The sequence below is a fragment of the Phoenix dactylifera genome, chromosome 9 (genome assembly GCF_009389715.1).
Source record: "Phoenix dactylifera cultivar Barhee BC4 chromosome 9, palm_55x_up_171113_PBpolish2nd_filt_p, whole genome shotgun sequence".
Lineage (NCBI taxonomy): Eukaryota > Viridiplantae > Streptophyta > Magnoliopsida > Arecales > Arecaceae > Phoenix > Phoenix dactylifera.
The window spans coordinates 12,875,043-12,888,973 of NC_052400.1; the positions used below are offsets into that span (position 1 = coordinate 12,875,043).

General features: G+C 39.1%; 1 non-coding gene across 1 annotated transcript; it reads right to left on the reverse strand.

The window, feature by feature from the left end:
* Positions 1-6,551: 6,551 nt before the first annotated feature.
* On the reverse strand, positions 6,552-6,657 carry LOC120112061. Its single transcript, XR_005513566.1, has one exon. It is a non-coding gene; the product is annotated as a small nucleolar RNA R71 (small nucleolar RNA).
* Between the last annotated feature and the right edge of the window lie 7,274 nt (positions 6,658-13,931).

A 13,931-nucleotide genomic window follows, 5' to 3' on the forward strand; every position in this document is an offset into this window, starting at 1 on the left:
CCATTTCCACAAAGATTAAAACCCTTGCAAAAGCTTGAACCAAACTCTGAAATTCTTGAGCTTTTTAAGCAAGTAAAAATCAGTGTACCTCTTCTTGATGCAATCAAACAAGTGCTTCATATGCAAAATTTTTAAAAGATTTGTGCCTGTCAAGCGTCGTTTAAATGTCAGAAGAAGGCATTTTGGCTGAAAATGTGAGTGCAATTTTTACAGCATAACATTCTTCCTAAATATAAGATCTAGGTTGCCCAACTATCTCGTGCATCATTGGCAATTTTAGGATTGAGCGAGCATTGCTAGATTTAGGAGTGTGAATTTGTTGCCATATACGGTATATGAGCAACTCGGTTTGGGTGAGTTGAAGCCAACAACTGTCACCTTACAATTAGCTGACAGGTCAGTGAAGGTTCCTAGAAGAATTATCGAAGATGTGTTGGTCAAGTGGACAAGTTCTATTTTCTATTGACTTTATCGTACTGGACACACATCCGGCTTCCAATTCACCATCTCAGATTCCGGTCATTTAGGACGCCCATTCCTTGCAACTTCTAATGCATTGATCAATTGTAGGAATGGTGTCATGAAGCTTTCTTTTGGCAATATGACTTTGGAACTGAACGTCTTAGTATAGGCAAACAACCAGTGATCATGAAGAAAGTAAAGAAGTTGAATGGGTTGAAACCATTGCGGAAGAATATCTGTTAAAAGAAACATTTACTGAATCGGCCGACAATGGTTTGATAGATTGGTGTTCTGAAGGTACTGCTGATGATGTGGTCCCACCTATTTTAGATAATTCGGATGTCATGATGGTCAATGGGTGGAGACCGCGAATAGAGGAATTTGAACAGTTGCCACCTCGAAAAGCAAAGATAGTAACATCCCATGAACAAACACCTAAGCTCGAGTTGAAACCTTTACCGAAGGAACTCAAGTATGCCTTTCTTGGATCCGAGGACACATTTCCTATAATCATCTCATCTGATCTGGATCATGCCCAAGAAAGAAAATTACTTGGTGCTCTAAAGAATCATAAGGGAGCTTTAGGATGGTCTATTGCCGACTTGAAGGGGATTAGCCCTTTAATTTGCACGCACCGGATATATTTGGAGGACAATGCTAAAACCACAAGGCAAATGCAACGTAGGTTGAATCCTATGAAGAGAGATGTGGTTAAAGCAGAAGTCCTCAAGTTGCTTGACGTGGGTATTATTTATCCAATTTCCGACAGTAAATGGGTAAGTCCTACTCAAGTCGTTCCTAAGAAGTCGGGTCTGACGGTAGTCGAAATGAGCAAGGTGAACTAGTTCCAACTCGTGTTCCGACGAGTTGGCGCATGTGTGTTGACTACCGAAAATTGAATTTAGTCACTAGAAAGGATCACTTTCCCCTACCCTTCCTAGACCAAGTTTTGGAAAGAGTTGCAGGACACAAATTCTATTGTTTTCTCGATGGCTATTCCGGGTACTACCAAATCGAGATTTCACCAGAAGATCAAGAGAAAACTACCTTCACTTGTCCTTTTGGCACATTTGCTTTCCGTCGGATGCCATTCGGGTTGTGTAATGCACCTGCGACATTCCAAAGATGCATGCTCAGCATTTTTGAAGATATGAACGAGAAATTTTTAGAAGTGTTTATGGATGATTTCTCTGTTTTGGCGACTCTTTTGATGATTGCATGTCACATTTACAAGCAGTCTTAGCTCGATGCATGAAAAAGAATCTGATACTGAATTGGGAGAAATGCCACTTCATGGTGCCAAAGGGAATTGTCCTAGGACATATTGTTTCATCGAAGGGCATGGAAGTTGATAGAGCTAAGATTGACCTAATCGCCAAGCTACCTGCACCCAAGACGGTTAGAGATGTTAGATCATTTTTGGGTCATGCCAGATTTTATAGGAGGTTCATCAAGGACTTTAGTATCATAGCTCGACCATTATGTAACCTCCTAGCCCTTGATACACCATTCAATTGGACTGAAACCTGTCAAGAGACATTTGAAAAGTTGAAGTCTATGCTTAGCACTGCACCCATCATGCGACCACCTGATTGGTCATTACCTTTTGAGATCATGTGCGATGCTAGCGACTATGCGATAGAAGCTGTCCTAGGACAACGCAAGGATAATAAGCCATATGTCATTTACTATGCAAGCAAAACCTTGAACGATGCTCAAATGGATAAGAAAGAAGCTAAACCATGCTTAATACGATGGATACTTCTACTCCAAGAATTTGACATCACTATCAAAGATAAAAAGGGAGTAGAGAATGTGGTTGCTGACCATTTATCACGGCTAGTTTTTAATGATTTGGTGCCACAGTTTCCCATCAAGGACTCATTCCCCAAAGAGCAGCTGTTTGGACTTTCTACTATGCCATGGTATGCTGATATTGTAAATTTTCTTATCACGAACCGGATGCCGGAGCATTGGAGATCGAATGATAAGAATAATTTCTTGCGTGAAGTAAGAAATTATTATTATGATGCTCCTTATTTGTTCAAGTATTGGAATGATCAAATCTTTAGAAGATGCATTCCGGAGCATGAGATACAAAGTGTACTCTCTTTTTGTCATGCCAGTGCTTGTGGAGGATACTTTGCATCTAAGAAAACGGCAGCTAAGGTGTTGCAATGTGGTTTTTATTGGCCTACACTATTTAAAGATGCCCACGAATTCTGTAGGACATATGACCCATGTCAACGTGTTGGAAGTCTAACTCGTAGGTAAATGATGCCCTTCAGCCCATTACTGATATTGAAATTTTTGACATGTGGGGCATCGATTTCATGGGCCCATTCCCACCGTCTTTTGGATATGAGTACATTTTAGTTGGTGTTGAGTATGTGTCCAAATGGGTAGAAGCTGTGCCTTGTCGAACAAATGACCACAAACCAGTTTTAAAATTTCTTAAAGAAAAACATATTTTCTAGGTTTGGGATGCCCAAGGTTATAATTAGTGATGGAAAAAATATATTTGTAATAAGCCTTTTGAGATCCTGTACGAAAGTACGGTATCACCCATAGAATTGCAACCCCTTATCACCCGCAGACTAGTGGCCAAGTAGAGTTAGCTAATCGGGAGATTAAACGAATTTTAGAGAAAACGGTGAATCCATCACGCAAAGACTGGTCTTTAAAACTTTCTGACACATTGTGGGCTTACCGTACTGCTTATAAAACTATTCTTGGTATGTCCCCGTATCGGCTAGTCTATGGAAAAGCATGTCATCTACCTATTGAAATAGAGCATAAATCGTATTGGTGATAAGTTGCTTAATAATTTATAATTTAGTCATCCTTTCATAGCACTTATCAATGTTTTAAACTGATAAATACATATTTTACCATGAAATTGAATAAACATTGAATTAAATTAAATTATGGTAAGAGGTAAATAATTCTTTCTTAAACCAGATTTTGAACTTGTCTCTCTCTCTTGATTGCAATCTTTCATGAAACTACAGAAAAACATATAAGGAGATTGTGTTGACTCGGCTAAGGTTATAATTAAATGGGTTTTGGTCCTGATTAGATTGAAAGTTATAATTGTATGGAAAATATTTTTATTAAGTCATGGTCTTGGTTTTGACCGGTCGAGTTCGATCTGAAGCAGCTTAGCAAGAATTAAATGACAATGGGCTCAAGGACAAGTCAACCATCATGACCCACCTCAAACCCAAAAATCACTGGATTCACTGTTCATATGAACAGTGTCCCGTAAAAACACTGTTCATCATGAACAGTGGGAAATAATATAATATAAAAAAATAAATAAATAAAATTGTTTCACTGTTTATCTCCTTCCTCCCTCAATCTATTCCTCCCGTTGATCCCGCCTCACAGAGCAACCGCGTGCCACCGCATCCATGCTGTCTTCATCCAAATCCAAATCCCAGCAGCGGAGATCAAGCTCCTCCGCCATCAACCGCGTGCGGCATCTCCTCTCCCGGACTTCCGACTCCACGCCGTGATCAACACCTCCCACGCATCGCGCCCCAACCGCTCGTGAAACCTTCCGCATCAGCCCTCTTCCTCCTCTCCCGCAACTCCTTTCCGTTTACAGCCGCAGCATCCCGGACCGGCCGCTCATCCAGCACGTTCACAGATCTCCACTGTTCATCTTCTTCCTCTCGCAGTGGATCACGGCCGAGATTCGAGTCGCCACCCGTCGATTCCCCCCGTTCTAGCCACGAGTCCCACATGGTGCAGCCGGCAACCAGATCCTTCGCCGCTTCTGCCACCCGTGACGCCCTCGGATCAGCGCCTCCATCCCGCAGTCAGCTTCCGATCCCATGGATTCCGCCCAACAATCAAGCATGCGTTCTTCCTCCTCTTCACACGAAATCAAGGATCCACCGCTGGCTAATCCTTAGTGGGGAGCTATAAAAGGAGGAAGAGTCATGAGGCAAAGGGGGGAGAGCTGGGTTCGGAAGGAAACAGGGGAACCCCTGTTTCGGTGAAGAAGAAGAAGGAGAAAGCCGAGAGAAAGAAATAAAAAAAAGAAGAGAGAGGGAGGAGAGAGAATAGTTTGTGATATATTGGGAAGAATGGGAGGTGAAGGCTTTCATTTGAAGATGGAAGGACATCCGGCCACCATGCGCGGCTAAACGTCTAGTCTAGGGCTGGATGAAGCCCTAGCAATGTAACAGGGCATTGTAGTTCTTACTTTTTTAATCTTTTTGGAGTTTGTTTAATTCTCATCCTCAATGAAAAATTATTTTATGATGTTTAAACCTTGAGCATGCCATTTACTATTCATGTTGCTAAAGTAGTCTAAGATGATCCATGCCTAGGAAGATGAGATGTGCTACACCCTAGATTAGCATACTTAGGTAGACACTTCATGCTATACCGAAGATGGATCTTCCTAAAACTCTTTATGCTTTTATTTTATAAGGCTTATAGCCAAAATTGCATGCCTCTCCAAAAGATAAGATTAAGAACACAATCCTTGATGCAATGCTATGTGGTGGATTCCAAACCCTAGATCTATTTACTTTGATAAAATTTCAATCCGTACTCATAGTTTGATTTAGTTAAATCAAGTTAGCAAATCCTTCTTGTTGATTTATTTTTAAAAGAAAAATAACTTATTGTTCAATCCCTGTGGACTGACACCCGTAATCACTATCCTACAGGATACGTGCTATTGCGTGGTTTATTTTCAAAATTGAAAGAACCGATCAATTTTTGGCGCCGTTGCCCGGGGATTGCTTGCATAGTTATTTTTCCTATCATAAAAAAAATTAATTAATTTAAAAAAAACTTTCAAAAAAATATATATATATATAAAAAATTATTCTCTATTATTGTTACTTTTCTTATCTCCTTTTTCTCTTCTACTAATTTTTTTTTTTTCTCTTGGTCTTATTTGATCAGAAATCGAAGAGGAGATCTGGGCTATCAGAAAGGAATGCTTTGGAGGTTTGCTAAAAAAAAATTTAAAATTGCTGGGGAAATTTCCTTTGGTAACCTCTAAACCTTTCTTATTTAAATTAATTATTAGCTTGAAATTTTGTGGTGATTGTTTGATTTCAATTTCAGCAAGAGTGTGAATGCATGCTTGATACACATACACAAATCAATTTGCACATAGTAAGGGCAATCACCCCAACAAGATAAGAGCCGGATTTCATCACCGGACTCTTGCCCAACTTAGGTGAACTCAATCTCACATAGTGTCATCTTTAATTAAAATCAATTAGACGTTGGCCCCTAGGGACATTCGAGCTCAATAGGACGAAGATCACCGAAAGTTGCACCAATTTCGCTCTGTGGCTTAGTTGATGTCTAGGCAAGCTTTGTCCCTATAAGGGAGACAGTTCATCTGTTCGAGGCAAGTGGGTTTTAAGTGGGACCTTTGCGAACGCATCGTGACCCCTCCACTTACCTGGGAGCTTACCTGGTCAACTCGGTTCATTAGACCGGATTGGAGGCTTAGGTGCCCTCTTCAAACCAGTTAGGAGCTGTCTAGTGATTTTTAGGTCAAAGACTAGGATTGATATGCTTTTCTCTTTTTTTGCATGCTTGATTGATCGAGTACTAGTGTATGCACGGTAGTCGTTCTAGAGTACAAAATCTATTACCTTTCGACCCTGAAATAGAACGAACCCTTAGGAACATTCGAGCTAAGATCAAAACATTAGGATCATCCCCACCTCTTAAGATGGCTGAAGAATAACCCAAACTCCTGAGGGAGTACTTTACTCCCACTATTTACACTTCCCCATCTTGCATTCGATTACCTGAAGTAGCAGCTGTACAATATGAAATAAAGTCTAGTGTGATCCAAATGCTTCCATCTTTTTATGGGCTCACCAACGAAGATCCATATAAACACCTAGATGAATTTCTTGAAATTTGCACCACTGTCAAGATTCAGAATTTCACTGATGATGCTCTGAAACTTAGATTATTCCCCTTCTCCCTTAAAGATAGAGCCAAACAATGGCTGAATTCTTTAGAAGCTAACTCAATTCGTTCTTGGGATCAAATGCAACAAGAATTCCTTAAAAAATACTTTCCCATAGGAAGAACGAACCAGTTTAGACGTGCCATTACAAGCTTCTCCCAAACTGAGGGAGAAGAATTTCATGAAACTTGGGAGAGATTTAGGGACCTAATCCGTAAATGCCCTCATCATCAAATACCTAAGTGGCAACTAGTGCAATGTTTTTATGACGGATTGACAGAACGAAACCGTCAGATGATTGATGCCGCATGTGGGGGCACATTCATGCTTCAAAATGAGCATGAAGCATGGAAATTATTTGAAAATCTAAATGAAAACTCCCTCCACCATGCTTCATGTTCTCGTCAAGCACCCCCGAGTTCTCAAAGAAAAGGGACCATTTGTGAAATAAGTCATTCTATGGACCTGTCTAGCAAGGTAGATGCATTGTCCCATAAGATTGACCAACTGATGATAGGTGGGCATTACATGAACTCTTCCCAAGCACAAGTGTGTACTATTGTTCTAGCCCATCCCACCCTATTCATGAGTGCCCTTCAGCGCCCCAATTCCCCGAACTTGTGCAAGAACACATCAATGCTGCTCAAACACTGCCTAGACCGGGTAATGACCCATTTTCCAATACATATAACCCGGGATGGCGAAATCATCCAAACTTTTCTTGGAAGCAGCAAGCTTCGAATACTGCCCAACCTTATTTCCAAAACTTTCCAAACCCTCAGAATTTTCAAACCCCACAAAATATTCATCCCTACCGTCCCTCGACTCAATTTCAACACACTCCTCCTCCACCCCAAAGAAACACAGCCTTTGAGGAGAAAGTGTTGAACGCCCTTCAAGGTTTGGAAACCATTACACAATTAGTGCACTCTCATACGCAATCAATCGCCAAGCTAGAATCCCAAATGGGTCAACTAGCTAATGCACTAAACAAGCGAGAGGAAGGAAAGCTTCCAAGCCAACCACTAAGTAATCCTAGGGGACAATACATGGCTCAAGAAAATCAACTAAATGCAATTCATCATGAACAAGCCAATGCTTTGACTACCCTAAGGAGTGGACGTATAATAGACAATAAGATTGGGGAGGACAACAATAAGGAAGGTGAAGAAGAGGATAGAAATGTGTCAAATGAAAATCTAAACCTTCTTCTTCTTCTTCGGCTAGTCCATCTTCTGCCAAAACTCACATCCCAAAGGCCCCATTTCCTGAAGCTCTTACTTCACCCTCTCCATTTGGCAAAAAGGGAACTTCATTAGAAGAGATGATGGAGGTCTTCAAACAAGTTAAAATCAACCTCCCACTCCTTGATGCCATCAGACAAGTTCCCTCCTATGCCAAATTTCTCAAAGACCTTTGTACACAAAAGCGAAAATCTAGGACACATGTGCCTAAAAAGGTCTTTCTAACTGAGCAAGTGAGTTCTATTCTCCAACACAACACCCCTCCAAAATTCAAAGATCCTGGTGCTCCCACCATCTCCTGTGTCTTAGGAAATAATTTCATTGATCGAGCACTCTTAGATCTAGGGGCAAGTGTCAACCTTTTACCTTATTCAGTTTATGAGAAACTTGGTTTAGGTGAGTTAAAACCAACCTCGGTATCCCTTCAATTGGCTGATCGATCTGTAAAAATACCCACGTGGGATAATTGAAGATGTTCTTGTCAAGGTAGATAAATTCTATTTTCCAGTAGATTTCATTGTCCTTGATATGGAACATGAGCCCAATCCTAATAAATAAATCCCCGTTATCCTTGGGCGGCCCTTTTTAGCAACAGCCAATGCGTGCATCAATTGTAGAACAGGGGTAATGAACATATCATTTGGGAATATGAAGGTAAAATTAAATGTGTTCAATGCGGCCGACCAACCCGCAAGAAAAATTGAGTGTTTTATGATAAACAAAATAGATGACCTCATAGAAGGAGATGCAAAAACTATCTCACTATGTCTGGCTGAAGACAATAAACTTAGCGCTTGTTGGGAGGCAACCCAATTCTCTTAGATTATTTCTTAACATTGAGGACAATGTTAGGTTTAGGTTTGGGGGTATTCATCTTGATTTTCGTCAAAAAAACAAAAAAATAAATAAAAAAATAAAAAAATAAAAAATAAATAAAAATAAAAAATAAAAAAATAAAAAATAATAATAATAATAAAAAATATCATTTTTAAAAAAAATAATAAAAAATAAAAATATTTTTTTAAATAAAATGTGTTTATTTTCATTTTTTATAAAATAATAAAAAAAAGTTATTAAAAAAAGTTTTTGTTAAAAAAAAAGCCCTAATTTATATACATTTATGCGAGAATGATGAACACACAAGGTATATAAAATCTAAAAAGCCCAATGACTAGTGGGAAGTAATACAAATTTAAGTTCTTTTTATTAAGTCTCTCTTAGGGAGTTGTAAGCTAATTAATACTTTGGAATTTCACTACACACTGGCCGACTCTTCTAAGGTCTAGGCTCGACATTATGTTGAGAGTATGGTAGCAACCTTGGACCCTGATGAATCATACTTATCTAATCCAAAAAAAAAAAAAACATCAATAAAAATGGATTTAGTCAGGAACATCGAAAAGGGCTACCTATTGTCAAAGATCAAGTGGCTTGTGATGAGGACTCCGAGCATAAGTCCGTAGGGGAGTCTTGATGCCCGACACCTTATGCCAACTGGTGTGAGAGTTGTCGACTGATTGCTCGTTACACGGAGAAATCACCACAAGAGTAAAAGTGCACAATTTATATATCTTTCTTAAAAAAAAAAAAGAAAAAAAAAGGAAAAAATGCTGTATTGACCGAAAAGACAATAGTGTGAAAGCCGTCGTTGCAAAAATTCGAGTAAACTGGAATATTACAGATAAAGCCCGTGAGGTACTAAAGTAAACATCCACAACTCTCGAAATCCTGCAGATAAGATAATTTTGAATCAGTGAGTAGGTCTTTTCGACCAATCCTTGGAAACTACTAGTATTAACAATATTTTGGAGATCCGAACCCTTAGCTTGTGTACGGTCCAGATTTCACCAAGCACTCCAGTATAAATGAGTCTTACAACTCCCTAAACGGAAACTTAATGACTTTAACTTAGATTGCATACTAATCTAGAATTTGGGGCTGACTTAGTAAATAAAACCGTGTGTGCTTTGAAATTCTTATCATTTATGTATCTTAAATTAGATTTGAATTAAAAAAAAAAAAACAACAACAACAACAACAACAAATTAATCATAAACAATAAATGATATTGAAGTTTGTGGGTATCTTCACTGGAAACCCTCACGAGACTATAACTCGTCCACTAGGGTAACTAGGGGTTTAAAGCCTTGTTGCATATGGTAAATGCAATCGCGATGCCTGCGAAAGTGAGTTAGAGCTTTTCTTTAATTTTATTTTGCTCGAGGACTAGCAAAACATAGGTTTGGGGTGTGATAAGTGCTTAATAATTTATAATTTAGTCATCCTTTCATAGCACTTATCAATGTTTTTAAACTGATAAATACATATTTTACCATGAAATTGAATAAACATTGAATTAAATTTAAATTATGGTAAGAGGTAAATAATTCTTTCTTAAACCAGATTTTGAACTTGTCTCTCTCTCTTGTTTGCAATCTTTCATGAAAACTACAGAAAAACATATAAGGAGATTGTGTTGACTCGGCTAAGGTTATAATTAAATGGGTTTTGGTCCTGATTAGATTGAAAGTTATAATTGTATGGAAAATATTTTTATTAAGTCATGGTCTTGGTTTTGACCGGTCGAGTTCGATCTGAAGCAGCTTAGCAAGAATTAAATGACAATGGGCTCAAGGACAAGTCAACCATCATGACCCACCTCAAACCCAAAAATCACTGGATTCACTGTTCATATGAACAGTGTCCCGTAAAAACACTGTTCATATGAACAGTGGGAAATAATATAATATAAAAAAATAAATAAATAAAATGTTTCACTGTTTATCTCCTTCCTCCCTCAATCTATTCCTCCCGTTGATCCCGCCTCACAGAGCAACCGCGTGCCACCGCATCCATGCTGTCTTCATCCAAATCCAAATCCCCAGCAGCGGAGATCAAGCTCCTCCGCCATCAACCGCGTGCGGCATCTCCTCTCCCGGACTTCCGACTCCACGCCGTGATCAACACCTCCCACGCATCGCGCCCCAACCGCTCGTGAAACCTTCCGCATCAGCCCTCTTCCTCCTCTCCCGCAACTCCTTTCCGTTTACAGCCGCAGCATCTCGGACCGGCCGCTCATCCCAGCACGTTCACAGATCTCCACTGTTCATCTTCTTCCTCTCGCAGCGGATCACGGCCGAGATTCGAGTCGCCACCCGTCGATTCCCCCGTTCTAGCCACGAGTCCCACATGGTGCAGCCGGCAACCAGATCCTTCGCCGCTTCTGCCGCCCGTGACGCCCTCGGATCAGCGCCTCCATCCCGCAGTCAGCTTCCGATCCCATGGATTCCGCCCAACAATCAAGCATGCGTTCTTCCTCCTCTTCACACGAAATCAAGGATCCACCGCTGGCTAATCCTTAGTGGGGAGCTATAAAAGGAGGAAGATCATGAGGCAAAGGGGGGAGAGCTGGGTTCGGAAGGAAACAGGGGAACCCTGTTTCGGTGAAGAAGAAGAAGGAGAAAGCCGAGAAAAGAAATAAAAAAAAAGAAGAGAGAGGGGAGGAGAGAGAATAGTTTGTGATATATTGGGAAGAATGGGAGGTGAAGGCTTTCATTTGAAGATGGAAGGACATCCGGCCACCATGCGCGGCTAAACGTCTAGTCTAGGGCTGGATGAAGCCCTAGCAATGTAACAGGGCATTGTAGTTCTTACTTTTTTAATCTTTTTGGAGTTTGTTTAAATTCTCATCCTCAATGAAAAATTATTTTATGATGTTTAAACCTTGAGCATGCCATTTACTATTCATGTTGCTAAAGTAGTCTAAGATGATCCATGCCTAGGAAGATGAGTGTGCTACACCCTAGATTAGCATACTTAGGTAGACACTTCATGCTATACCGAAGATGGATCTTCCTAAAACTCTTTATGCTTTATTTATAGCTTGTAGCCAAATTGCATGCCTCTCCAAAAGATAAGATTAAGAACACAATCTTGATGCAATGCTATGTGGTGGATTCCAAACCCTAGGATCTATTTACTTTGATAAAATTTCAATCTGTACTCATAGTTGATTAGTTAAATCAAGTTAGCAAATCCTTCTTGTTGATTTATTTTTAAAAGAAAAATAACTTATTCTTCAATCCCTGTGGGACCGACACCCGTAATCACTATCCTACAGGATACGTGCTATTGCGTGGTTTATTTCAAAATTGAAAGAACCGATCAATTGGGCCATTAGAAAATTAAACTTTGAAGTATCAGATGCTGGGTTTAGCTAGAAAATTACAATTAAGTGAGTTGAATGAAATTCGACGGGATGCGTATGACAATGCTAGACTTGTAAAGAACGATAAAATAGGCATGATAAAATCAATTCTAAGAAATCTTTTGAACTTGCACAAAAAGTTTTTTTTATGACTCTCGCTTACACTGTTTCCTAGAAAGTTACGATCAAGATGGACAGGTCCTTTCATTGTAAAAACTGTTATTCCATACGGGGCAGTTGAAATGAAAATCCACAGGATGGCACAATTTTTAAGGTAAAGGGACAAAGATTAAAACCTTTTCTGAGAATTTTGCAGATGAAGAGGACTCCTTTCCCTTGGAGGAGCCTCTATGACTGAGCATGACGGCCAAGGTATGGTTATAGTTAGAATTATTTTTTTTCTTTTATTTCTAGTTTTTTTCTTATTTGTAGGTCTTCTTTTCTGGAAATCAACACGTCAAGATATTCTTCTTCTCTCCAATATATTTTCTCTATTGTCTCTCATAATTTTTCTTGCATCTTTTACATTGAGGACAATGCAATGTTTAAATTGGGGGAGGGAAATATTTTGCAAAAAAAAAAAAAAAAAACTTGTTTTTGCATTGATTTATTCTATTACTTTTTTTCTGAGCAAATGCACATGTATTTTCATATTGAGTTTGTGCAACTATTAAGACAAGGAACACATGCATACTATGACTGATCAGAGACCTATTATTAGATCCCCACACGTGTACTTAATGACAATAGGAAGGCCTCAGGAGTTCATATTTGTTAACTGCATTTTTGTTAGCCTTATCATAAAAGAAGTATGAGTATCCTTGTTCGTACCATAAGGCTCAGGATTTGGTTTTCACATAAAGATAGAGGTTGAATATCCCGACTAGATTACTTAGGTGCCTTATGATCCGACCTTGGTTGACCTATAGTCACGATGCAGTCACACATATAATAAAAATATTTATATGGTTCAGTCTACCATCTCTTTTCTTGCATAATTATTATTCAAAAAAAAAATAAAAAAAATACTTATGATGACAAGTCTGGTCTCGTGGCGTAGTCTGGTTCGAGTAATTAAGTCCGAGGGTGTTTTACCTAATGTCTTGAGCCAACTGGATATGGGGTCATTGACTGAAAGCTCGCTACATGGACCTTACTAGAGCCTAATGGGGTTGGATAGCTGTAGTTGTCATGTGTATTGAAAAAAAAATATATGAAATAAAAATAAGCATGAATGAGTTGGTTAGGCTGAACCTAGTGACATGTGGTAATGGCCGGTTTGACTCCATTGTATTGGACCTCCGTGTACCTGGGTTGTTTAGTTGGGATTGATAACTCTTTTTTACATGCGAACCATTCTTGACAAATTTAGACAACATGTGATATTCTGAAAATTTGATGGATCAGGTTCTAACAAATTGTAGAAAATACTTGTGAACTTGAGTAGTGCACCTAAAACTCAGGCGGTGCCCTATTGTGGTGGAGGTATTAGTACTCTGAGAAAGTCATACGATTTGATGCACACTACACTTTTATATTTCCTTGCTTTGACAGTTGCCATGCTTGAAAATATATATCAATTAATTACATGTGTATTAGCTTAAGATTTATTTCATATTTTTATTAGAATCTCATGTCATATAATTTATGATGTTTGTGGGTAACATTCCTGAAAACCCTCACGAGACAACACTCGTCCACTAGGGTAACCTAGGGGTTTAACGGCTTGTTGCACGTGCTAAGTGCAATCGTGATTCCTACGAAAGTGAGTGTTTATCTTAATTTTATGCAATTAGTTCTAATAAAACATCAAAGGATCAACCAACACCTTTTGCACTCTCATTTTATTATCTACTCGTTAATTGCTAGAGACTAGCAATAAGCTATTGGGGGGTGTGATGAGAGCACAAAAGATGATCTACACATCACTTAAATTAGTATTATTGCTAACAAATAATATAGAAGTGCTGTATTAATATTATATTTTTGTGGGGTGCAGGTGATCAGAACCACTTCGTCGCAGCTTCATTTTTCTGCAAGCCTAAGCATCTGCAAGCCG